The sequence below is a fragment of the Bufo bufo genome, chromosome 2 (genome assembly GCF_905171765.1).
Source record: "Bufo bufo chromosome 2, aBufBuf1.1, whole genome shotgun sequence".
Taxonomy (NCBI): domain Eukaryota; kingdom Metazoa; phylum Chordata; class Amphibia; order Anura; family Bufonidae; genus Bufo; species Bufo bufo.
This window is the reverse complement of record NC_053390.1, coordinates 276,976,393-277,003,466: the sequence shown is the minus strand read 5'-3', so window position 1 is coordinate 277,003,466 and position 27,074 is coordinate 276,976,393. Positions and strand designations below refer to the sequence as shown.

Below are 27,074 nucleotides of genomic sequence, written 5' to 3'. Positions count from 1 at the left end.
CAGCTCTATAGAAAGTAAGGAAATACAGTTGTTGTCAAGATTCCCCACACATTGGGGCCCCATTATGCCCCCGGCTAGCTGCCGCAGGTGCCCTCCTGAATACTGTAGTGAGGGCGGCAGTATTTTGTGCTGCACTGTGGTATTCGGTTTCCTCTGGGGCAGTATTTTGTGCTGCACTAAGGTACTGTTGGCCCTGCTTACTTCTGTTGTCACTGCCTACTTGTGCTGCCCGCCTTCTGTTAATCTGAATTTGCCCACAACATGGGGCCACTTTTATGTTTTTTTTCAGGGCCTCTTTGAATTTCCCATTCCCCCCTGGGGATATGTAGCTGGTTGCTGCGGGCAGTATGGCCTAAACAGTGGTTATGTATAATACTTGAGCTTTTGTTACTAACTGAGCCTTGCCCTTATGATATGTTATGTAATAGATCCATGGGCTTCTAATGTCTCTTGAAGTTTCAGTCGAATAGACTATTCTAGCCTATTAAGCAGGTGGAACTGGGGCCACGTATATTAAGTCAGTGTTGGCTGAACCTAGCGATTTTGGTGAAATTAGCTGACCATCTAATACAGAAGCCAGCAACTTCCATCACTCCAGCTGTTGTGAAACTACAACTTCCAGCATGCTCAATTTACTTCTATGGGGGTTCCGAAAGCAGCCATAGCAAGTGTGCATGCTGGGAGTTGTATTTTCACAACAGCAGGACTGCCGGAAGTTGCTGACCCCTTATCTAACGTGCATGGGGGTGTCCTGACTCTTCCGTACAGCAGATGTTGGGGAATAAAAATGTCCTCTTGTTCTCAGGGTAGATAAGCTGCTGCCAGTATTGTCCGACAGCAGCTTATTCCCCTCTCCCCATTGAGAACACGCATTCTTGGACAAGCGTGCATAAGAATGGGTGCACTACAAAAGTGTGCTACAAAAGTGCTCTGCAAAAGTGTGCTACAAAAGTGCTCTGCAAAAGTGTGCTACAAAAGTGCTCTGCAAAAGTGTGCTCTGCAAAAGTGCTCTGCAAAAGTGCTCTAGAAAAGTGCTCTGCAAAAGTGTGCTAGAAAGGTGGTCTGCAAAAGTGTGCTAGAAAAGTGCTCTGCCAAAGTGTGCTAGAAAAATGCTCTGCAAAAGTGTGCTAGAAAAGTGCTCTGCAAAAGTGTGCTAGAAAAGTGCTCTGCAAAAGTGTACTAGAAAAGTGTGCTCTGCAAAAGTGCTCTGCAAAAGTGCTCTGCAAAAGTGCTCTGCAAAAGTGTGCTAGAAAAATGCTCTGCAAAAGTGTGCTAGAAAAGTGCTCTACAAAAGTGCGCTAGAAAAGTGCTCTGCAAAAGTGCGCTAGAAAAGTGCTCTGCCAAAGTGTGCTAGAAAAATGCTCTGCAAAAGTGCTCTGCAGCCCTAGAAAAGTACTCTACAAAAGTGCGCTACAAAATTGATGGGAGGTGAGTTGAAAAACAAAGATTTTGGGAAAGAAAATCGGTTCTTCTTGACGTGGATTCCTCTACCCCAGGGGAACATGGCATCTTGGGCCGCTGTATGGAATCACTGGCCATACCAGTCTATCACTTGCAGTCTGGCCTGAATATTAAGGTAGAGAGTTATTTTTATTCCCCATATTAAAAATAAAATTAAACAATAATAAAAAAAAATACACAGCATAGGTATCGGCACATTGCAAAACACCTGTACTATTAAAATATAATTATCCTGTAAAGTGAACACTATAATGGGGGGGGGGGGGGGGGGGGGAGAATCAAAATGGGCAATTATTATTTTTTATTTTTTTTGTTGCTTCACCTACCAAAAAAATAGAATAAAAAGTTAGCTGTAGTTTGGCATCGTTACAAAGCTTGATCTCGCTTTTATGAACCTTCTCATAGCCGTGTGATCACTTGCTGGGCAGCTCTTGTATTTTGGGCTTAACTTAATCTACTTCTTTAACAGATCAACAGTTGGTGAATGCATGAATGCAATCTCCACAAATTATAAACTTGGATAACGCTTCATGTTTATGGTCCTGTAAAAAGCTTAAAGAGAATAAATGTTTATATGACCTGAATAACTGCAGCCATGATGGCTTCCTTTCACGTAATAATGATTTTCTGCACCTCGGATCGTGTTTCGTGAATTCCTAATAATAGCTTCTTAATGAGGAAGTATAGCCGGTGCCCGAGCAGAATCAATCGGCATTATCTAGTTCTCTCTGCTTCCTTATGACATCCTGTTTATTGCACTTCATCATTGAGCAAAGTGTAGGGGCCCAGTACACATCTTACAAGTGCAGATACTGGCAAAATATCAGCAGTGGTGCAGTGTCTGGCACATAGAAGGGTTTCCCTTTACACATCATGCACATGACTCTGTCCATATTTTGGTCCACAAACCATGGGATCCACTAAATACAGATACCTTCTGTGTGCTTTCCACATTTTTCTCACTCTTGCAATGCGGACAAGAATAGGACATGTTCTATAATTTGCGGAATGACTACATGGATCTGCAAAAAATATTGATGTGTGCATGGCTACATAGAAATGAATGGGCCAGTGTGCTATCCGCAAAAAATGCAGATGGCACACGGAAGAAAAATACAGTGTCATATGCATGAGACCTTAAAGGGGTTGTCTCACTTCAGCAAGTGGCATTTATTATGTAGAGGAAGTTAATACAAGGCAGTTACTAATGTATTGTGATTGTCCATATTGCTTCCTTTGCTGGCCAGATTCATTTTTCCATCACTTTATACACTTCTCGTTTCCATGGTTAAGACCACCCTACAATCCATCAGCGGTGGTGGTGCTTGCACACTATAGGAAAAAGTGCCGGCCTATCAGGTGGCAGAGCCCGCAGGAGCGCACATAGGCTGGTGCTTTTTCCTATACTGTACAAGCACGATTACTGCAGCAAGATTACAGGGTGATCGTAACCATGGAAACGAGCAGTGTATAATAATGTGATGGAAAAATGAATCCAGCCAGCAAAGGAGGCAATATGGGTAAAGACAATACATTAGTAAGTGCCTTGTAGTAACTTCTAAATGCCACTTGCTGAAGTGACACAACCCCTTTGAGTATCAATCTTTTCCTAAGGTTGTTTTGGGACCATTGCCTTCTTCCTTATCCTTAGCTAGAATTCATTTCCCAGTATATATCTGTAATGGAGAAAATAACAAACCCCGATTTGACTGGCCATAACTGGTGATATCAGGAAAATGGATTCTAGACTTGCCTGACTTTCTTGAGCATATCTCATTCATGCAAGTAGGGGGGCATCAACGCCAAGTCACTACTGCACTGTGACCACTTGGTCAAAGAATGGTTTCACAGACTAGACATGCACAATATCTACCACATTGTTCTTTCAAGCCACATTTGTGCCACTGTTTTAAGGGGAACCTGTCACCAGGAAATTCATTTTTAAACCAAGAAAATTAAAATCGCCCAAAAAATAAATAAAAAAATTTCATGTAAAATCGTGATTTAAGCAATAGGTAATTTCTGATGACACATTTAGTTTAAAGATGGAAATTGACAGCGCTCGCATGTGCTATTAGCTGGTATAATGCTCCTCTGTAAGCCTATAAGTAGGTGTCACATCACATGGCAAGGGTAGATTATTCGCAAACGAGACTGTAGCATCATGTCACTCCCCTCACCGGATAGTTAGTAAGTGGCTGCTCTAACTAGAAGGATAACTAGGGACTCCTAAAAATATTTTTAAAAAGATCCATTTTCCAAAAATTGAAAGAGAGGAAAAAAAGTTTCTTTGTTAACCATTACAATTAGTGTATCATTCTGCAGTAATCTAGAGGCGTAGCTGCGGGGCTGGCAGGGCTAGTTGCACTGGGTGCTATGGGGAAAAGCCTGCAGGCCACTCTACCTTAGGCCTCCTGCACGTGACCCTATCAGTTTTCCAATCCGCTTTTTTCTGCAGAAATTACTATTCTTGTCCACAAAATGTTCTATAATTTGCTGCATGACCCACCAGATGCGAACCAAAAATACGGTTGCGTGCATGAGGACTTCTCTGTGATATTTATATCGAAGGGTAGGCCGGTTGAAGAAAAGCCTTGTAAAGCCTTTGAGTAAACGTTTTCTTTCATTTTGCATTTATAGACCCTTTTATGTGTTATTTTTACCTGGCGTTCTGGGAGATTCCCCTGTACTATACTGTATATACATTGCCCTGTACCTACTGTATAAACAAAAAAAAAAAAAGAATCTAAAATTGTATTTTTCTTAAAGGAAAACTTGTCGGCAGGAAAGGCGTTTACGCGGCACAGGTTAGATTTCAGTCACTTTACAGTTAGCGGTTCTGGGTATTTCTTCTCATTTTCCCCAAGGAAGATTTTATGTGGGAAAAGATTTTAGGCACTTAGATCCTAGAACTGAGCCAATTTGGTCATTGCAAACGAAGCTCTGCTGTTTTTCTGAAATGAAATGTGTCTCCGGCCGCAAAAAATTAGATTAGAATTGAGAGGACGTGGTTTCGAACCGAAGACCAATTAGATCCCCTGAGAGGCCGGTTTTGTATCCCCTCAGCAGTCGAGCTGATCCAAGAACATTTCAAACGCCATACCATTGAGTTGAATTATTCAACGTTTAGACATCAGTGAAGACGCAATCAGCCCACGGTTTAGGTTGATGGCACCTTATCATTGGTTTCAGTGATACAAAGCTGAAAAATCCGATTTTCTCGCTAATTGTTGTCCTGGAATCACACAAATCTGAAATGAACAGCAACACCCAATAAGTACATCCACAAAATGTAAAAAGTAATCATTAGGTCCTGCTTTGAGTTTCCAACTGCACAAAAAAGGTAAAAAAGAAAGGAAACAGGATTGTAAGCTGCATGTAATGAATGGCAACATTAAAGGGGTATATGGATGTTAAGTTATCCGCCATCTACAGGATAGGGGATAACCGATTTGGCGGGGGTCCTACTGATGGGACTACCACTGAACCAACAGGTCGAACATGGGCACTGCTTCTCCATTCATCCTTATGGGGCCTCTTTCACACGACGTTATTTTTTTTTTGAAAGATAGAACATGTCCCATTATTGCCCTCAAATCACGTCCCGTGGCTCCATTCAAGTTAGTGGTTCCGCAAAAAAAAAAAACGGAACACATATGGAATGTACTCCATATGTCTTCAGTATCTGTTCCGTTTTTGCGGAACCATCCATTGAAAATTTTATGCCTAGCCAAATTTTTTTCTATGTAATTACTGTATACTGTATATGCCTAATGGAAAATCACAACGGAAACAAAAAAAACGGAACAAAGGATCCGTGAAAAACGGGCCGCAAAATACTGAAAAAGCTATAGCGTTGTGTGAAGGAGGCCTGGGAGTTGCGGAGACAGCAGAATACCAGGGCTGTGGAGTCGGAGTCGAGGAGTTGGAGGCAATTTTGGGTACCTGGAGTCGGTAAAAATTGAACAGACTCCAACTCCTACTAGATTTAAATTGGAATAAAAAAAAAAGAAAGAGCAAGTTTAAATGTCCGAATTCACAAAAAGTTATAATTAATTACCGTATTTTTCGCCCTATAAGACGCATCTGCCCATAAGACGCACCTAGGTTTTTGAGGAGGAAAATAAGAAAAAAATATTTTGAACCAAAAGGTGTGCTTTTGGTGGGTTTTGAATTAATGGTGATCTGTGGATGGCACTGTTATGGGGGCATCTGTGGATGGCACTGTTATGGCGGCATCTGTGGATGGCACTGTTATGGGTGCATCTTATCTTATGTGTCATCCACAGATCCCCCCCATAACAGTGTCCCTGTGTAGTGAATGGGGGCCGGCATCTGTTTCTGTAATGGCAGCGGGGCCCGGTGCCTGCTTCATTCATAAAGTGGGCGGAGCAGGCGCGTGACATAGTGAGCTACGCTAAGAGCGCCCACCCGGCCTCCTGACTGCCAAGAAGTTAATAGTAAGAAGTACAGCGCTAGATTTAAGATGATTGGAATACTTTAACAATACCCACAAGTTAGATATGATTACCGTATACTACAGTGAGCTGGACCCGGTGTAGTAGAATACAGTGACTGCACCGGGCCCCGCTGCCATTACAGAAACAGATGCCGGCCCCAGCCCCTCCTCCCTCTCAGCCTATTCACCGGACGGTCGCAGCATTCGCCCCCATAAGACGCACTGCTATTTTTCCCCCCACTTTTGCGAAAAATACAGTACTTCTCTACTGTAAGAATAAAGGCCAATGCATGCAGTGCGTCACGTTACCGCAAAACGAACACGTTAAGTGACTATGAAGAACCGTGCTTTTCACATGCTTTACTATATGGCACGCAACGCACAGTTAAGGAGCGGAAATACTTATACTTTCCATTGTGTTGTGTTCCGCTGTTACAGGGAACGCAACGCCCATGGTTAACCTAGCCTCTCGCTGATAACTGATAAGTAAATATGTTTTTTGCAGGACTAGAGACACTTGTATAAGTGAAGGGAATGGATAGTCAATAGCTCAAGACTGAAGCTGTAAACCATTAGAAAAACTGCTGTCATTCAGCTAAGGCTATAAAAACTTGTAAACTCAGATTGTTAGCTTAAACTTTAAACATGACTATGGGATTCTACTAGGGAAATCCTGTTTTAGAATAAATGCCCCTTCCCCTGCCCCTTCCTGCATCCTACCACTGCCCGATCTTCAGCAGAAGATCAGCACACAAAGGAGAAGGCAGCAGCTTCCTAGCCAGTAGTTCTGTGGTAATGACATGTATGTTGCCTTTCTTTCCTTCGAGGAATGTATAAAATACATTCGCATATTAAATACAGAGGAGTCGGAAGTACCAAAAACTGAGGAGTCGGAGCATTTATCTACCGACTCCACAGCCCTGCAGAGTACAGCTCTCTATTTCCTGAACTCCCATAGAGATGAGTGGAGTGGCAGTGAACATAATATCTTAATACTGTACAAACCCCCTTAGGCTGGGTTCACACCTGAGCGTATTCGATGAGCGCTTTTTACAGGCGTTTTTATCGGGTGTTTTTGAGGCGTATTTTGGGGCGTTTTGGTACTTTGGAAACGCGGGTAGTACGCGCGTTTGTGTGATTAATCCAATGAAAATGTGCCACAATACGCACGACAATACGCCCCAAAGAAGCTCCTGTACTTCTTGGGGCGTAGGGCATTTTACAGCGCGTTCGTACGCGCTGTAAAATGCTCAGGTGAGAACCATGCCCATAGGGAAACATTGTTTTTTGCCTGTTGAGCGTTTTACAGCGCGTAGGAACGCGCTGTAAAACGCTCAGGTGTGAACCCAGCCTATTTAGGGTACTTTCACACTTGCAGCAGAGGATTCCGGCAGGCAGTTCCGTCCCCGGCAATCCGGACGCAAACTAATGCGGATCAGTCTGACAAATGCATTGAAATACCGGATCAGTCTCTCCGGTGTCATCTGGAAAACCGGATCCGGTATGAAATTTTTATTTATTTTTTTGCATTTTTAAAGGTCTGCGCATGCGCAGACCGGAAAGTCAGATCTGTTTTGCCGCAACACTTAATGCCAGATCCGGCACTAATACACTTCAATGTAAATTAATGCCGGATCCGTCATTCCAGCAAATGATCAGTATTTTTGGCTGGAGAGAACACTGCAGCATGCTGCGGTATTTTCTCCGTCCAAAAAACTTAAGAGGGACTGAACTGATGCATCCTGAACTGATGCTCTCCATTCAGAATGCATTAGGATAAAACTGATCAGTTTTTTCCCAGTATTGAGCTCCTGTGACAGAACTCAACACCGGAAAAGAAAACCGCTAGTGTGAGAGTACCCTAATGGCTCTCATCAGCTCCTCCTGCTCGATCACATGCTGCCTGCAGGTGGCACTGCATTCTCAGTGTGACAGGTTTGTAATGGCAGCTTCCTTCTCCAGAAGCATGACGTCTTCTCATTACCGCTGGCAGTGCTCTCCTTGTTGCCTTGTTAGTAAATCAATGTCACGTCTGTCTTGAACTCCTCTGCTTTTTTCTGTTGCTGCATCAGAAAAGTGGCTGCATACAGAAAAAAATGTGCTTTCATTTACTTTGCCTTTACTGCTGCTTAATGTTTCTTATTTATACAAGCAATAGGTTATTAACCCATCCTTCTGCTTGTTTCTTACTAGTTTGGGGTTAAAAGTTACATTATGTACAAGTATTTTTAGTTAGGAAAAAATAATAATCTTGCAGCAGAACAAATCCTTTCCTTTAGGCCTCTTGCACACAAACGTGCCGTGTTTTGCGGGCCGCAAAACACGTATACCGCTTGTGTGCCTTCCCCAATTTGCGGAACGGAACAGACAGCCCATTATAGAAATGCCTATTCTTGTCCGCAAAACGGACAAGAATAGGACAAGATCTATAATTTTTGCAGGGCCACGGAACGAAGCAACGGATGCGCACAGCACACGGAGTGCTGTCCGCATCTTTTGCGGCCCCATTGAAGTGAATGGGTCCGCACCCGAGCTGCAAAAATTGCGGCTCGGATGCGGAACCAAACCACGGTCGTGTGCAAGAGGCCTTAGCCCAATGCACTGTGTGAACTAGCCTTGAACTTTCATTGTCAAGCATGGACATTAGTTTAACATAATTATTTCTATCGGCACAGAAGGACTTCTTGAATGGCTGTGTAGTACATACAACTAACTCCTCAAATATAATGGCTCATTCTCACGACCGTGTGTAGTTTGCGGTCCGCAAAAAATATGGATGATGTCTATGTGCATTCCGTATTTTGCAGAACGGAACAGCTGGCCCCTGATAAAACAGTCCTATCCTTGTCCATAATACGGACAATAATAGGACATGTTCTATCCCTTTGCGGAACAGACATACGAAAACGGAATGCACAAGGAGTAACTTCCGTTTTTTTTGCGGACCTTTTGAAATGAATGGTTCCGTATACGGTTCGCAAAAAAACGGAACGGACATGGAAAGAAAAAGCGTTTGTGTGCATGAGCCCTTAACCTGTAAGATTGGGGTATGTAGGTTAGTTAATGAGTCTTCTAGAACACTTGGGTCCTGATTTATCATACCTTCACTCCAGAATTCTGGCATCTCAAAAAGTCTCAAAATAGGGCTTTTTCAATTTCTTTTGCACTCGATTGCGCAAAATTTAAGTGCTTGTGCAAAAATGTGTGACTTTTTACATGCACTTGCGCAAAAATTTGCATCTTTTTGTATTTTTACACCACTCACTCCAGTTTTGTAATATGGGCGGAAAAGTGGGTGTGTTTAGCTACGTTAATGAGTTTCACTACAGATTTATCATTGAGACTTTTTTAAAAAGTCGCAATCTCACTCCAGGAGGAGGGTGGAGTAGGGAAACTGGAGAAGCTTTTCTAGACAGAAGTGTTGGGTTTATCAAACACCCTGAGAGATGTGATAAATGTGGCACAAAGTACTCCAACACAGACTGAAGTAAAACGGACTTCAAATATTCTCCTCATGATAAATTCCCCCCCTTGGTTTTTGCACAGTGTGGTCCAAACAGCCTGATCCTTTGGCAGCTACACCAGTGATTTCCATCAGTGATTGTGAGCCAAACCCAGGTGTGTAACCTACACAAAGATGAGGTATAATGGAAAGATTTACACCAGTTCTACATTGTTGCCTCACAATCACTGTTTCCATCAGTTAGGCTTCATTCACACGTCCGTAGTGTATTGCGGATCCGCAATACACCTGGCCGCCACCCCCATAGAACTGCCTATTCTTGTCCGCAATTGCGGACAAGAATAGGACAGGTTCTATTTTTTTTTTCCGGAGCTGCGACCCGGAAGTTCGGGGCCGCGCTCTGGAAATGCGGATGCGGACAGCACACTGTTTGCTGTCCACATCCATTCCTGCCCCATAGAGAATGAATGAATGGGTCTGCACCCGTTCGGGAGAATTGCGGAACGGGTGTGGACACATTCTACGGACGTGTGAATGGATGGACCCTTATTGTGAGCCAAAACCAGGCGCGGGTCAAAAAACGCAGAAGAGGTCCATATCTTTCCATTATACCTTGTCTCGGTGTAGCCTCCACTTCTGGTTTTGACTTGCAGTCACTGATGGAGATCACTTACCAAACACTGACCAAATCCCTGAAGTGTGAACTAGGCCTGACCATACGAACCAGGCCTCAGAGTAGATTTTAATTAGCTATAAACAAGAATAAGATCAACGCTGTAGACGATGGAGAATAGGATTTGAGAAATTTACCTTACATCACCAATAAAAGGTTGATCAGATACTATTGGCAGGTCCACATCAAGAACCACTAGCAATCAGCAGCGTTGGATACGTTTTGTATGGCAAGTGGCTGCAATAGGAGAAACTACAGTAGTCATGCATGTTGAGCAGTGTAATGAATGACCAAGCATGTAACACCTAATCAGACTAGGCCTACCAGAATTAGAAGCCACCCTATAGTGGACATCCTCAATAGGACAACCCCCTTCCATGATGTCCATTGCTTTCATGATACAAATCCCGACCCGTAGGATGAACGAACGCAGAGATCGGCAACCTTCAGCAATCCAGCTGCCATGAAAGTACAACATGCTTGGCTGTTCTAACTCCAATAGAAGTGAATGAAGCATTCTGGGAGTTGTAGTTTCTGAACAGCTGGCGTGCCGGAGGTGGCTGATCCCTGACCGAAGGAATTTTGTTAAACCGCTAAATACTCTGACAAGTCAAAGTGAAGTGTTTCATCTATCCTGTATTGTTATAGGTATGTTTTCCATTGAATAAAGGCAGATGCAAGTCGTTGGCGAGCTTACAAAGATTATTTTGGTTCCCAGAAGCATTTATATAAATGGAAGTTCTGCTTTTAACAGGTCACTGGCATAATACAATGAAAAGAACTTTGGGCTGACGGTCAGTTCATAATCCAACCGTGCTGGCATTCATGTGCTCTGGCACTGGGCAGTGTTTTAGTTACACGTCCTCCGCCCTAATGAAGTGTCTATGTCCTGGAACTATATGTACTTAGATCGATCAGCTCGAAAGTAGACTCCTAAAGCTAAGGAAGTGTAATGATTCTGGCTGAGAAGGATCCGGATACATATCGGACTCCATAGAACCAGCAGATGCTTCTTTTTCATTCCTTTTCAATAGGTTTACAAAAGGGGCTCCTCTCCTCTCCTAAAGTGATGGCATGTCTGTGGGACATGACTGGTGGGGACCGTGTTTGTGAATTTGTGCGATTCTTAGGCCCCTTGCAGACGAGCGTGAGCGGATTAGGTCCGGATGCGTTCAGTGAAAAATGAGCGATTTTGCAAGCAAGTTCATTCAGTTTTGTCTGCGATCGCAATCAGTTGTTCAGTTTTTATTGCGCGGGTGCAATGCGGTTTAATGCGTTTTGCACATGCGTGATAAACGGAATGTTTACAAACAACATCTCTTAGCAACCATCTGTGAAAAACGCATCGCATCCGCACTTGCTTGCAGATGCGATGTGATTTTCACACAGCCCCATTCACTTCTATGGGGACTGCGTTGCGTGAAAATCGCTGAATATAGAACATGCTGCGATTTTCACGCAACGCACAAGTGATGCGTGAAAACCAACGCTCATGTACACAGACCCATAGAAATGAATGGGTCTGGATTCCGTGCGGGCGCAATGCGTTCACATCGCGCGAAATACTCGCTCGTGTGAAAGGTGCCTTAGGGAACCCCGGTGCCATTAATGATCTCACTGGGATTCCGTGTGCAGAGTGAGTATTGAGACATCCAGACACACTCAGATTTACTAATTCCATGAATGGGTATAAGGGTATATTAGACTGCCCGATTTTCCTATGAATGTTTGTTGGCGATCATCTTGCAGTCTAATATTGCCTCTAAATGATCAAAGATCTGGATTTGCCGGGGGCTGATCGTGCTAAGTGTAATAGCGATCTGCCTCTGGTACACCGCTGTCCTGCATGGGGATGAGCAGTGGCTTAGCGATCACTCGTCTCCATGTTGCGGAGGACGTCGCTGCATGTAGTAGCAACTGTCTCTATCTGCTGATTGCTGGGAGGGAACATTGGGGTGTCTAATACACCCTTTGTCTAGACCTGCGTCCTCTTCATCACAGGGGCTCAGGCTGGATGATAAATCTGGTTCAGGGATAGACACTTTTGGCTAGCTCTGTACCAACTGTTGGTTGGCTTACTTTGAGACAGAATTTTATGGCAGAATTGTGGCGCAAATTTGGCACAAAGTGTCATGTCTATGAAGCTCCACCGCTTCTGCTAAGCCCTTCCCCTTGTCAGGCAACTCAGTAGAAACCCTAGCTGTTGAGATGAGTGGAAGAGTAGTGGCGCGTGCATAGTCGCTGCTCCAGTAGCAGCAGTAGAGCCTCTACTGATGGCAGCGGCCCAGGCACAAGATTGTCAGGACTGGGCGAGATGTCTGGCCCTGTCAATCAAGCTGCAGGGGGGCCTTTTAAGCAGCTCATTGCTCTACAATGCTTTTTGATAAACAAATCGATTTCATATAAATCAGGGATGCCCAGCCTGCGGCTCTCCAGCTGTTGCAAAACTACAACTCCCAGCATGCCTGGACAGCCTACAGCTATCAGCCTACAGCAGGGCATGTGGGAGTTGTATTCAATGGTTCCGCAAAAAAACCTGAATGTACTCCATATGCATTCCGTTTCTGTATTTTCGTTTTTCCATTCCGTTGAAAGATAGAACATGTCCTATTATTACCTGCAAATCACGTTCAGTGGCTCCATTCAAGTCAATGGGTCCGCAAAAAAAAAACGGAACCCATACGGAAATGCATTCGTCTTCCGTATCCGTTCCATTTTTGCTGAACCATCTATTGAAAATTTTATGCCCAGCCCAACTTTTTCTATGTAATTACGGAACGGAAAAACGGAAAAGAAACGGAAGCACAACGGAAACAAAAAACGGAAAAACGGATCCGTGAAAAACGGACCACCAAACACTGAAAAAGCCATACGGTTGTGTGAAAGAGGCCTTTCAGACTGCTGTTATAAGGGAGCCCTGCTGAGTTGCGATTCCCTGCTAACCTGTGCTTCCATGGTAAGAAAATAAGAAATAATACGAGAAAAGACCTAAAACAGTTAAACAAATGAAAAAAAAAATATTAAAAAAGCTTACAATCCCCCTCCCTGCAAAAAAATTGTACACCTCCTTCGAATCCACATGCACCAGTATTATATTGTGTGAGGCAAATGCATTTTGTATGAGAATCAGATTCTCGGGCATTAATACAGTCCCGTTAGCCTACACATACAATTATTTCCCACCTCCAGCCAGTTTCTACTTCTTAGTTACCCTATGTGATTTTGCACCTTCACCAAAAAATTGTTGCACCTGGATGATCATCATTCATGTGCAGAGGCTGTGTCTACAATTAAGGCCTATTGCACAGTTCGTGGGGCAGCCGCAGCGAATCGCGGACCCATTCACTTTAATGGGTCTGCGATCTTGCCGTTCTGCAAAAAGATAGGACATGTTCTAACTTTTTGCGGAACCGAAGTACAGGACGAAAACCCCACAGAAGCACTCCGTAGTGCTTCCGTAGTGTTCCGTGCTTCCGTTTCGCACCATTCCGCATCTCCGGATTTGTGGACCCATTAAAGTGAATGGCTTTGCATCCTTGACGCAAATGCGGTCCACAATACGCCAACGTTCGTGTGCAAGAGGCCTAAAGGAGGCGATATATTGTACATTGAAAATTAAAATATAATCTTTGTTTACGGTGCAGTAGTAGTGACATCATACCTTACACAATATGCACATATTTAACATTACTATGCACATGAGAATTAAAGGATTCGTTTTTGTGGCAAATACAGTTAATTGAACAAACTACCTTTTAAAAGGTTTTTCTGAATTTTTTTTTTTTTTTTACATATCCGAGACCCCTGCTGATCAGCTGTCTGAGAAGGCAACTGCGCTCCCGCAGCCACTTTGTATAGTGGCTGCACTTGGTATTGCAGCTCAGCCCCATTCACTTGCTCCTAGGCCACGGAGATGATCGTGTCATCACTGGCCTCGGAAAAGCAGCGAGAAGGCCATGGCGCTCACAGGAGTGCTGGTGCCTTCTCAAACAGCTGATCCCGAGTGTCGGACATCCACCGATCAGATACTCGTGTATAAAAATCTTATAACATCAGTATAAAAATCTTGGAAAATCCCGTTAAACAGCATGGAAAAATGAGGAAAAAAACGTAATGATTTCCCATTTCTTCCCTAAATAAAGCCTACAAAATTAAATTGAGTTGGCTACAGTTTTTAATTATAAGCCAATTATTCGTGTGTCCTGCTTTTTTTTTTTTTTTTTTTTTTTGCAATGTGTCCTCCCAAAAGGTGCCATTCTGGTCCAGGCATCGAATCCCAACGCACCCCTAGTCATAAAGGGGTTATTAAATGTTGTAATTTGACTGAATGCCATGTCAGCATTTTCATTATGATTGTGCGGAGCAATGAACGGCGTTTTCCTCCAATCTATAAATGACATCTGCCATGTGTGTTCTGAGCTTTGTGGGGCTAATTTTGTCTCGTCTACTTGGGTCCTTCTCATGAGGAGATGATTGATTTTCCTTCCCTTGTCTCTATGTCTTAAGCGACCTCAGGGATAATCCCTTATAAACTCGTTCTGGTTCTGCTCGACTCTTTACTTTTCATTCCGACTTATTACACGGGCGACACAGCAAGCAGCTTGAGATCAATTCCCACTAATACTGTGCAGTATTAAGACTGCTTGGCGCTCCATGCTGTCCTTAGATGTGATCTATACATAGATGTATAGGGGGAGATTTATCAGGCGGCTGTAAAGTAGAACTGGCTTAGTTGCCCATAGCAACCAATCAGATTCCACCTTTTATTTTCCAAAGGAGCTATGAAAAATGAAAGGTGGAATCTGATTGGTTGCTATGGGCAACTAAGCCAGTTCTACTTTACACCAATTTGATAAATCTCCCCCGTAGACTTCTATGGGAGCAGTATTACTGGATGTGCAACAGTAGATTAGAGTGGTAGAAATGAATTAGAACAAGGGATGCTAAAATGGTTCCACCTAAACGGGTTGTCCATCCTTTAGAAAGTGTTTGTTTCCTCAGGATGAGCCTTCTCTAGCTGATTGGCAGGGTCCGACATCCCCCTCCCCCACCAATTGACACAATTTTTTGTTTACACAAAGTTTTCTGCTTCAATGTTTTTTTTGGTCTTTTTGTCAGTTGTTTCTGTGGTATACTGAAGTTATAAACATTTCACAATTTTTTTTTTTTTTACTTTTATTGACAAATCCATCAGGTTTATGCAAAGTCTCAATATTTCCAGTGTTGACCCTTCTTTTTCCAAACTTCTGTAATTCGCCCCCGACACGCTGGATACCAGCTTCTGGGCCAAATCCTGACTGACGGTAACATAAATGGTCTCAGGATGCTTTACTGTTGGCATGACACAGGACTTGCGGTAACACTCACCTACTCACACTCATAACTTTACTGCAGTCTCTGCAATCCAATCCCAGTATTTCCAGCACAATGTCAGTCTGTCCTTTTAATGTTTTTCTTGGAGAAAAGTGGTGTCTTTCCTGCCCTTCTTGACATTAGGCCATCCTCCAAAAGCCTTTGCCTCACTGCGCATGCAGATGCACTCACTCCTGGACTGCATTCATGTGTGGGGTTGCTCCTCATCCAAGGGAGTGGTCTCACTCAAGACCAGAACAGTGCTTTTAAGGCTCCATTCACACGTCTACAATTGTGCGGAACGGGTGCAGACTCCTTCATTATGGGGATAGAAATGCCTATTCTTGTCCGCAATTGCGGACAAGAATAGGACATGTTCTATTTTTTTTTCCGGAGCCGCGGACTGGAAGATCGGCAGCGCGCTCCGGAAATCCGGATGCGGACAGCACACTGTGTGCTGTCTGCATCCATTCCGTCCCCATAGAGAATGAAGGGGTCCGCACCTGTTCCGCACAATTGCAGACGTCTGAATGGAGCCTTAATGGCACTGTTCTAGTCTTAATTGAATGGACCCTAATAAAGAAGAGGATCAAAACATCCTCCAAGAGAATATCCTCCACTTGTCCATCATCAAATTGCTCCTGGGTGGTTGGGAGAATGCTTTTTTTTTAACTAACGCCTCCACAACGGCACTTATAGGAGGATGCCCGCGCCCGGACAGGAAACAACGATGTAGAAGCAGAAGATTCAAGAGCCTCCTCCCCCTTACCTAGTCAGTTGTTGTTTCCTGTCCGGACGCATGTGGAAGCCGCTCCTGGAGTGCCAGGAGAAACTCTTTTCTTTCGCCCAGCCTCGCCTCGGTCCCTGGGGTCCTTCCCCAAACTTATGTGGGAGTGCTGGAGCAGGGAACGGGTCCTCGGGGACGCATGGCCTCCCTTTCTGTTCCTGGGAATAAGCCCTGCTTGCAGGCATCCCCGGGCGCGCGCGATAGTTTCCTGGTTTAACTATCGCGGGATCTGACGTCAGCGGGCGAGATTCTCCTTTGGCAAGAGAATCTCGCGAGAAGGCGGAGCTCCAGCGGCGCAGAATTAAAAAAAAAAATCCATTAAAGCAGTAGTGGCGTCCTCGTGCTACGCTAAACCATGCTGGCCCCTGGAGACATGAACACCGCCAGAAACCCCGTGGATCCCTCTGCCTCAGCCCTCAGCCCGGTAAGCCTCCTCCCCCAGAGGAGAGATATGCTTAAAGCTGTATATGCTATGCTATACTATACTTTGTATTGCTGCACTTGGTGCCTGCTACTTTCCACCACTGGTGAAGGGTCTGGTCTCTCAAATAGTTTTTTTCTGGTCTCTAAATTTGCTCAACGGCTCGGGGAAACCCCTCTTTCAGCCGGAAGAAACAGATGGGCTCTTAAAAATCATCAGAGCGACTATGAATATTGAGGAGGTGAAAGAGGCTCATTCTGTACAAGACCAAATGTACCAAGGGTTAGGGGGAAGGAAGAAAAAAACCTTCCCCATTCACTATAATGTCAAGTCTCTTATTGCAAGAGAATGGAAAGATCCAGAAAAAAGGGTTGCTATATCAGGCGCCTTTAAACGCAAATACCCCTTTGATGACTCAGACTCAAACCTGTGGGGAAAAAAACCCAAAGGTGGATGCACCAGTAGCTCGGATCTCTAAAAGAACCTCGCTACCTTTTGAGTATACTGGCCTCCTCAGGGACCCCATGGACAAAAAGTGCGAAAGCCCTTTAAAAAAATTTATGGGAGACTAACACAGCTATGCTGCGGCCAAGTATAGCTTCTACCTGTACTGCAAGAACACTTTCAGTTGGGCTGAACCAGCTAGAAAATCATCTGGCGGTTGGTACCCCATGAGAAGAAATCCTGGCTTCCCTACCAGCTCTCAAGAAAGCATCTAATTTTCTTGCTGATGCATCAGCGGACTTAGTGAAACTCTCTGCCAGATCGGCAGCCTTTTTCAAATGCCACAAGAAGAGCTGTCTGGCTCCGCACCTGGTCAGGGGACGCGAGCTCAAAGAACCGCCTGTGTTCCATCCCGTGTGAAGGCGATAGATCATTTGGTACCACCTTAGACGATATTCTGGACAAAGCTGCGGACAAAAAGAAGGGTTTCCCCATGGAGAACCGCTATTTTCATCAGAGGCGTGCCTTTCAAAATCAAAGAAAGCCCAAAGGGGATCCTAAGAAGAAAGAGAGTTCAAAGAGATGGCAGCCCTCCAGAGGTAGGGGTAGAGGGTTTCTCTTCAACCCCGAAAATGCCTCATCCTCAAAACAATGACGCCAGAGGTCAAGTGGGGGGCAGACTAATCCGCTTTGCTTCCGTCTGGGAAGATATGGGAGCATCTCCCTGGGTGGTAGACACCTTAAGTCAAGGTCTAAGGTTAGAGTTTCTTTCAATACCAACAGAACGTTTCATGATCAACAAAATTCTGCTTCATCGAGAGAAACAATCTTGCTTAGAGTCTGATATTACGTCTCTGATTCAGAAAGACGTAATTTGTCAGGTTCCTGCGGAAGAACAGGGCAGGGGTTTTTACTCCCCTGTCTTCTTAATCCAGAAACCCAACGGAACCTATCGACTGATTATAAACTTAAAAGGCCTAAACAAGTTTATCGTTTACAAGCGCTTCAAGATGGAGTCAGTGAAATCCGCCATAAATGTCCTGCGTCAAGACTGCTTCATGGCAACCATGGACCTTCAGGACGCCTATTACCACGTCCCAATTGTTATGACCCATCAGAAGTACTTAAGAATTGCTGTCTTTATAAAAAAACGTCTCTGTCACTTTCAATTCACAGCCCTCCCCTTCGGGCTCTCCTCAGCCCCAAGGGTATTTTCAAAAATCATGGCAGAGGTCGTCAAAACCCTTCACCTAAGAGGCATTCAAATTATACCTTACCTGGACAATTTTCTGGTAGTCGCTACCTTTGCAGAGACCCTTCTGTCTCACCTTGCAGACGTTCAGGAGTTTTTTACCACTCTAGGGTGGATCATAAATTTAAAAAAATCAGACTTAAATCCGGCACAAAGGAAGACCTTTTTGGGGGTAACATTAGATTCCCACCAATTAATGTCCTTTCTTCCACAGAACAAACAGATCGAGCTCCAGGAAAAAGTCTTGCTATTCTGCAGCCAAAAATTCACAACGGTAAGAAACCTCATGACCATCCTAGGTATCCTTACGTCAACGATCCTGTCAGTAAGGTGGGCCCAATACCACACAAGACCGCTTCAGGCGTTCCTCCTATCCTCCTGGGGTGGCATCTCCTCGGCCTTGGAAAAGCGAGTGATGATCCCGAAGTCGGTAAAAATATCTCTTATGTGGTGGAGAATCAGAAAACACCTTCAGATAAGAGTTTCCTGGAGACAAGGAGATCAAATGATCATAACCACAGATGCCAGCAGCACCGGCTGGGGAGGTAACTCAGACGGAAGAGTGGTCCAAGGCACTTAGGGAACGGATCTGCTACAAGCCGCCTCCAACTTAAGGGAACTCTCAGCGGTATACAACGTCATGGTCGCTCTCTTTACGCCTACATCACCAAAAAGTATAAAAGTCTTCTCAGACAACACTACTACGGCCGCCTATTTAAACAAACAGGGAGGAACCAGGAGTCGCTCCCTAGCAGCTGTAAGCAAAAAAAATCTTCTCCTGGGCAGAGAGCAACCTTGTTTCCCTTACAGCCTTACATGTCAGGGGAGAAGAAAATTATTTGGCCGACTTCCTCAGCCGTCAGACTCTGAAAGAGGGAGAGTGGTCCATAAATCCTCAAATATTCCATCAGTTGTGTCTCAAGTGGGGGACTCCAAAAGTAGATCTATTTGCGACAAAGATCAACAAACAGACCAAACAGTTCTGTTCCCTCTCCCAAAGGGACCAGCCACTATGGATAGATGCCCTGTCCCGACCATGGCCAAACTGTCTTCTTTACGCTTTTCCCCCCTTCAGCCTAATATCGAAGACTCTGTTAAAGGTGCAGGAAGAAACGGCCAGAGTAATCTTTATAGCCTCTCACTGGCCGAGAAGATCTTGGTTTCCCCTGCTACTTCATCTTTCGGCAGGAGAATCCTGGACCCTCCCATTTGTACCGGATCTCCTTCATCAAGGCCCAGTAAATCACCCAAACGTCAAACACTTGAATTTGACGGCCTGGAGATTGAACGCAGTACCTTTAAAAAAGAAGGGACTCTCGGATTCAGTTATCTCCACTCTTATGCTCAGCCGAAAACCCATAACATGCAGGATTTATTTGCGGACTTGGAAAGCCTTTCAGAAATTCACGGGTGACGTAATTTTGCCAGATATTCCTCAAATTCTGCACTTCCTTCAAGCTGGACTTGACAAAGGCCTTAGACCAGCAACCCTTAGGCCCCTTTCACTCGGGCGAGTATTCCGCGCGGATGCGATGCGTGAGTTGAGCGCATTGCACCCGCACTGAATCCTGACCCATTCATTTCTATGGGGCTGTGCACACGAGCGGTAATTTTCACGCATCACTTGTGCGTGGCGTGAAAATCGCAGCATTCTCCTCTTTGTGCGTTTTTCACGTAACGTAGGCCCCATAGAAATGAATGGGGTTGCGTGAAAATCGCAAGCAAGTGCGGATGCGGTTCGATTTTCACGCACGGTTGCTAGGTGACTATCGGGATGGGGACCCGATCATTATTATTTCCCCTTATAACATGGTTATAAGGGAAAATAATAGCATTCTGAATACAGAATGCATAGTAAAATAGGGCTGGAGAGGTTAAAAAATAATTAAACTCACCTTAATCCACTTGTTCGCACAGCCCGGCTTCTCTTCTGTCTTCTTTTTTGCTGTGTGCAGGAAAAGGACCTGTGGTGACGTCACTCCGGTCATCACATGGTCCGTCACATGATCTTTTACCATGGTGATGGATCATGTGATGGACCATGTGATGACCGAAGTGACGTCACCACAGGTCCTTTTCCTGCACACAGCAAAAAAGAAGACAGAAGAGAAGCCGGGCTGCGCGAGCAAGTGGATTAAGGTAAGTTTAAATTTTTTTTTTTTTTTTTTTTTTAATCCCTCCAGCGCTATTGTACTATGCATTCTGTATTAAGAATGCTATTATTTTCCCTTATAACCATGTTATAAGGGAAAATAATACAATCTACCCAGCACCTAACCCAAACCCGAACTTCTGTGAAGAAGTTCGTTTTTGGGTACCAAACATGCCGATTTTTCTCACGCGAGTGCAAAACGCATTACAATGTTTTGCACTCGCACGGAAAAATCGCGCATGTTCCCGCAACACACCCGCACCTTTTCCCGCAACGCTCGTGTGAAAGAGGCCTTAGAGTGCAGGTTTCAGCCCTAAGTGCGTTTTTGGACATCAAGTTGTCAGACTCCTCTCTAGTAAAGCGTTTTCTTAAAGTCGCTGTGAGAAAGACCCCTGTAGCCCGTCCTACCGTTGCTCCCTGGGACCTTAACTTAGTGCTGTCTGTCTTAATTTCTCCTTCATTTGAGCCAATTGAAGAAATATCCTTGAAACTTTTCACGTTGAAGACCGTGTTCCTTACGGCCATTACAACTGCCAGAAGAGTTGGGGAGATCCAAGCCTTTTCATATAAACCTCCTTATCTGACTATCCTCGATGACCGCATAATCCTGAAACATTGCCCAGCCTTCCTACCCAAGGTAGTGTCTAGATTTCACTGCGAACAAGAAGTATCGCTGCCCTCATTCTGTTCTTCACCAACTTTGGAAAAAGAGAAGAAATATCACAACTTGGATGTAAGAAGGGTTGTAATCTGCTACGTCAACAGAACCTCATCCTTCAGGCACTCGGACCAACTGTTCCTACAGTACCAAGGGCCCAACAAAGGTCGCGGGGCCAGCAAACCTACGATATCCAGATGGATAAAAAAATATGATTAAGTTAGCTTACCTGCAGAAAGACCTCCAGCCCCCTGTTGGGCTAAGGGCTCACTCCACCAGAGCAGTATCATCCTCATGGGCCGAGCCGAGACAGCATCAGTGTCACTAGAACAGATATGTAGGGCCGCAACTTGGGCAAGTCCTATGACATTCTTCAATCACTATAGACTACTAGACATCCTTAAAAACCAGGACTTGTCATTTGGGCGCAGGGTACTTTCTGCTGCTGTCCCTCCCTGATCCTATTACTCTGTTAATCCTCCTATAAGTGCCGTTGGGGAAAAGAAATAATTACTCTTAGGCCTATTGCACACGACCGTATGGCTTTTTCAGTGTTTTGCGATCCGTTTTAAACTGATCCGTTGTTCCGTTTTTTGTTTCCGTTGTGTTTCCGTTTCCGTTCCGTTTTTCCGTTCCGTTTTTCCGTATGGCAAATACAGTATACAGTTATTTCATAGAAAAAATTGGGCTGGGCATAACATTTTCAATAGATGGATCCGCAAAAAACGGAACGGATACGGAAGACATACGGATGCACTTCCGTATGCATTCCGTTTTTTTGCGGACCCATAGACTTTAATGGAGCCACGGAACGTGATTTGCGGCCAAATATAGGACATGTTCTATGTTAAAACGGAACGGAAAAACGGAAACGGAATGCATACGGAGTACATTCCGTTTTTTTTGCGGACCCATTGAAATCAATGGCTCCGTATACGGACCGTATACGGACCGCAAAAAACGGCCAGTAAACGGGAAAAAAAAACGGCCGTGTGAAAGAGGCCTTACCGGTAATTGGTTTTCCAATAGCCTCCACAACGGCACTGGGATTCCCTCCCTGATCTATTTTGTTACATGGATCTAAGTTCTGCTAAGATTTATTTTTTCTTTCTAATGATGTAATTGTCCTTGGTTATTAATACATGATATTTTTTTGTGGCATCACTTCTGTGTCCTCTCTTATTGACTGACTAGGTAAGGGGGAGGAGGCTCTTAAATCTTCTGCTTCTACGTCGTTGTTTCCTGTCCGGGGCGGGGGCATCCTCCTATAAGTGCTATTGTGGAGGCTATTGGAAAAACCAATTACCGGTAAGAGTAATTTATTTCTTTTCAGCATGGTGGAACACAATGTCATAAGTGGCTCAGTGAGCAAAACATTGAAAGTTTGGGTCCATGGCCACAAAACTCCCCAGATCTCTATCCCATTGAGAACCTGTGGTCAATCCTCAAAAGGTGGGTGGACAAACAAATACCCAAGAATGGGTTACCATCAGTCAGGATTTGGCCCATAAGCTTGATATCCAGCATGCCGAGGTGAATTACTGAAGTCACGAAAAAGAAGAATCAACCCTGGAAATACTGAGTCTTTACATAAACTTGATTGATTTGTCTATAAAAGTTAAAAGCCATATGAAATGCTTTTAATTGTACTTCAATATACCAGAGAAACACCTGACAAAAAGATCTAAAAACACTGAAGCTGCAAACGTTATGAAAACCAAAATTTACATCTATCTCAAAACTTTTGGGCCTCTTTCACACGAGAGTGACGGATTAGGTCCGGATGTGTTCAGTGAAACTTGCACCATTTTGCAAGCAAGTTCAGGCCTCCTGAACACGGCCGTTTTTTTCCCCCGTTTACTGGCCGTTTTTTGCGTTCCGTATACGGAACCATTCATTTCAATGGTTCCGCAAAAAAAACTGAATGTACTCCGTATGCATTCCGTTTCCGTTTTTCCGTTCCGTTTTAACATAGAACATGTCCTATTATTGCCCGCAAATCACGTTCCGTGACTCCATTCAAGTCAATGGGTCTGCAAAAAAAAGGAACACATACGGAAATGCATCCGTATGTCTTCAGTTTCCGTTCCGTTTTTTACTGAACCATCTATTGAAAATGTTATGCCCAGCCCAATTTTATCTATGTAATTACTGTATACTGTATATGCCATACGGAAAAACGGAACAGAAACGGAAACACAATGGAAAAAAAAAACAGAACAACGGATCCGTGAAAAACGGACCGCAAAACACTGAAAAAGCCATACGGATGTGTGCAATAGGCCTCAGTCAGTTTTGTCTGCGATTGAATTCAGTTTTTTTCGCGCGGGTGCAATGCGTTTTGATGCGTTTTTCACGCGCGTGATAAAAAAACGGAAGGTTTACAAACAACCTTTCTTAGCAACCATCAGTGAAAAACGCACTGCACCCACACTTGCTTGCGGATGCTCTGCGTTTTTCACTGAAGCCCCGTTCACTTCTATGGGGCCAGGGCTGCGTGAAAAACACAGAATATAGAACATGCTGCGATTTTCACACAACGCAGAACTGATGCGTGAAAAACAACGCTCATGTGCACAGACCCATTGAAATGAATGGGTCAGGATTCAGTGCGGGTGCTAGATGTTCACGTCACGCATTGCACCAGCGTGAAAAAACTCGCTTGTGTGAAAGGGGCCTTGGTCATGACTGTACAATGATGTCAGTAATGTGTGGCTCCGGCACCGATTGGCAATGGAGCTACACCGAATAGCTGATTGGCTGGCGTGCACTGATCAACTAGTGATGGCCTGTCTTGAGGATAGGCAATCAGTTACTAAAGGCTGGACAACCCCTTTAAAGGGGTTGTGTCCCCTCAGACATTGGTGGAATATCGCTAGGTAGGCCACCAATATCATAGAGGTGCGGGTTCTATCTGTAAAACAGGGCCGCTAAAGTGAATTAGAGAGCACCATGCATGCTGTCCATTCAGTTCTATGGGACGTCTGAAAATAGCCAAGCAAGCATTCATAGAAATGAATGGAGAGTGCAGCAGGCAAGTGCGACCACCGCTCCATTCACCGGAGTGCCGGAAAGAACCAAGCCAGCGTTCGACTACTCCCATAGAAATGAATAGAGGTTGCCTCACATGAGTCTCCGTTCTCTATTCACTTTGGGGCCCCGTTCTGGAGATAAGAGCGGGCCGTAGAAGTGGAACCCACACTATCTGACGTTAGATGCATATGCTAGCGAGGTGAGACAACCCCTTTATTCCGATTTTTTTAAATTCGGTATGAGCATATGTCTTTATCATGATGTGATAAAACTAAGATGCTACCGTGTGAAAACAGCCTCTGTCTAGAAGAGATCTACAATACCGTACATACACTGTGACCCGCCCCAGCGTGTACATAGAAGGCATACTGCTGACACTTTGCTCCATTTTAGTCCATATGATTTATTCAGAGCTACTTGTAATCAAGTAGTGAATGTGATGTAAATTGCTGCACTTATCCTATGCAGTCATCTCGACTGAATGTGGGGAGTGATAGTCCTCTGCGCTATACTACATGCGGGCACGTTTTTTAGCGGAATGTATTTGCCTCATCATTTTCTCTGTTGTCAGTCTTTCACATAGTGGTGGTCCCTGAATCCTACACCTTAGGGGAGGGCGCCCATGTATTACTGTTTGACAAACAGCAATGCCTCGATCATTATATACTTGACAAAGACGTCCTTTGATCAAATCTTAATTGCTGAGTGATTTGATGGAAATCATATGAATGATGTATGGCAAATATTGTGCATATAAACCGGACCTAATGCACCATATGGTAGAATGAAGTTCCGTTACGTCACGTTTGGTGTGTATGCTGGGAAGAGCTAGCAGATGTATAACTATATCTGTAGGGCTCCATTCACCTCTGGCCTCTGTCAGGCTGGTATATGTTGGTATGAAATATGCTATTCCTTACAAAGGTATACGTGTACCGTGCGGTATACTTTATTCTTATTTTTTTCCTTGGATGGGAGTCTCTAAAAGGTTGGCCCATAGATTTCTGAATTTTGACTGCTGCACTAATGGCCCGGTGTATGCGCTTGTACAGCAGGAACCAGTAGACGATCAGTCTGTCTTCACTGCCGCGGAAAGCTGTCCATCCACAAGACGTTGCCCTTTCTGACAGAGCAGATTATTCAGGACCCTAAAAAGGAAAGGCTCTCGGCTGTCTTCTCCTTGGCCTGTTTTCCATCATCCACTTCCACGTGACCCTAAAGCTGGAGTTGATCCAGTGCTGCCTCTGTTAACCTTTAAATGGCCATAGAATAGTTGATCCATTGCTGCCTCTGTTAACCTTTAAATGGCCATAGAATATAGGCTGTACCAGTCTGCCATCGCGTTGTACAGAATCCATCCTATCTATACTCTGTGGTAATACAAGACGCCATTATCTTATTAGAGGGCACGTGTCATCCCCTGGGTGTCAAGGCATCATCTATGGCGTAACTAGTACATTGCTGGATACCAAAAATACAGTTCTTGCAATCGCAACTGTTATGCATTTAGTTAACAACATCACACATACAGTAAATCTGGTACCACAGTGAATGCTTTACATTGGATAGTATGGATCCTGCAGTGTACTGTTGGCGTGGATAAGTATTAACACTACAGCTAGCACTCACTTTAGCTTCAAATTGGATATTACCCATTTCCCAAGTGTTATAAGTTTCCATTAGAACGGTGCATCAATATGTTGCCATCTCTCAGCCTTCACTTAAAGGGGTTGTCTCACTACAGCAAGTGACCTTTATTATGTAGAGGAAGTTACTACAAGCCACTTACTAATGTATTGTGATTGTCCATATTGCTTTCTTCACTGGCTGGATTCATTTTTCCATCGCATTATACACTGCTTGTCTCCATGGTTATGACCACCCTGCAATCCAGCAGCCGTGGCCATGCTTGCACACTGTAGGAAAAAGCACCAGGTATTGTGCGCTCCCACGGTCTCAGCCGCCAGAGAGGCCGGCACTTTTTCCTACAGTGTATAAGCACGGCCACCACTGTTGGATTGCACGGTGGTCATAACCATGGAAACGAGAAGTGTATAATGTGATTGAAAAATGAATCCAGCCAGCGAAGGAAGCAATATGTATATTGACAGTACATTAGTAAGTCCCTTGTATTAACTTTCTCTACATAATAAATGCCACTTGCTGAAGTGACAAAACCCCTTTAAGAAGATAAGCGAGCTGCAGTACCATTCTCAGCCACTAATCAAGGTATTGCACTGTGCCAGTTCTGAAGTGCCACGGCTCCTTTAGTCAGGATAGGATAGATCATCTGTGAGTCCTGCAAAGGCCATTTAATGTTTGCTTTAGGCTAGGAGCAGTTTACACCTTTTAGAAAATCATGATAAACCAATAAAAAAAACTGGCAAAGACTTTTTTTCCCCAAAGCATAAGGGCGCAACTGTGAACCGTAATAACTGATATTAAATGACATGTTGCCCAATATTTTGAGGGTTAACCACCTTCTTCTGCTGACAATTTCAAGAAAGATTAATGTACAGCATTTGGAATAGAGCCTGACATGAACTTGTCCTGTGCCACAATTTATCTTAATGGAAGAAATAGGAAGTCATTTTCATCCTGTCCATTTCCCTGTGATTTCAGGCTGCTCCTATTAATCCATCAGTGAGTGCATGTCGCCCACTGAGTAGCTCAAGAACACGCTCCTGTCTCACTCATGTTATAGACCTCTGCTTCTTGCTGCACTTTTATTTTTTTATTTTTTTGTGGGGTGTTTTTTGCACCTGGAATTTTTGGGATAGGTTTTGCTGAAAAAGTCAGCTGAAGATGTTTATTTTTGATTTTGTTTGGTGTTTATTATCTCCTGCTCTGTGTAGATAAAGAAACATTAAATTAAACCAGTATAGGGGAAAAAAAAGCTGGCAAATTTGTGTGTGAAGA

The 27,074-nt window shown here is 44.2% G+C and overlaps 1 protein-coding gene and 1 long non-coding RNA gene across 3 annotated transcripts in view; one reads left to right on the top strand and one right to left on the bottom strand.

Moving 5' to 3' along the window:
- Positions 1–27,074, top strand: part of GRK3 (G protein-coupled receptor kinase 3) — a 323,566-nt gene that overhangs the window by 131,972 nt on the left and 164,520 nt on the right. The gene's annotated exons all lie outside the window — the stretch shown is intronic.
- Positions 591–10,629, bottom strand: LOC120988838. Its single transcript, XR_005776192.1, has 3 exons — positions 10,530–10,629; positions 10,250–10,251; positions 591–626 (listed from the first exon to the last, which is right to left on the bottom strand). It is a non-coding gene; the product is annotated as an uncharacterized LOC120988838 (long non-coding RNA).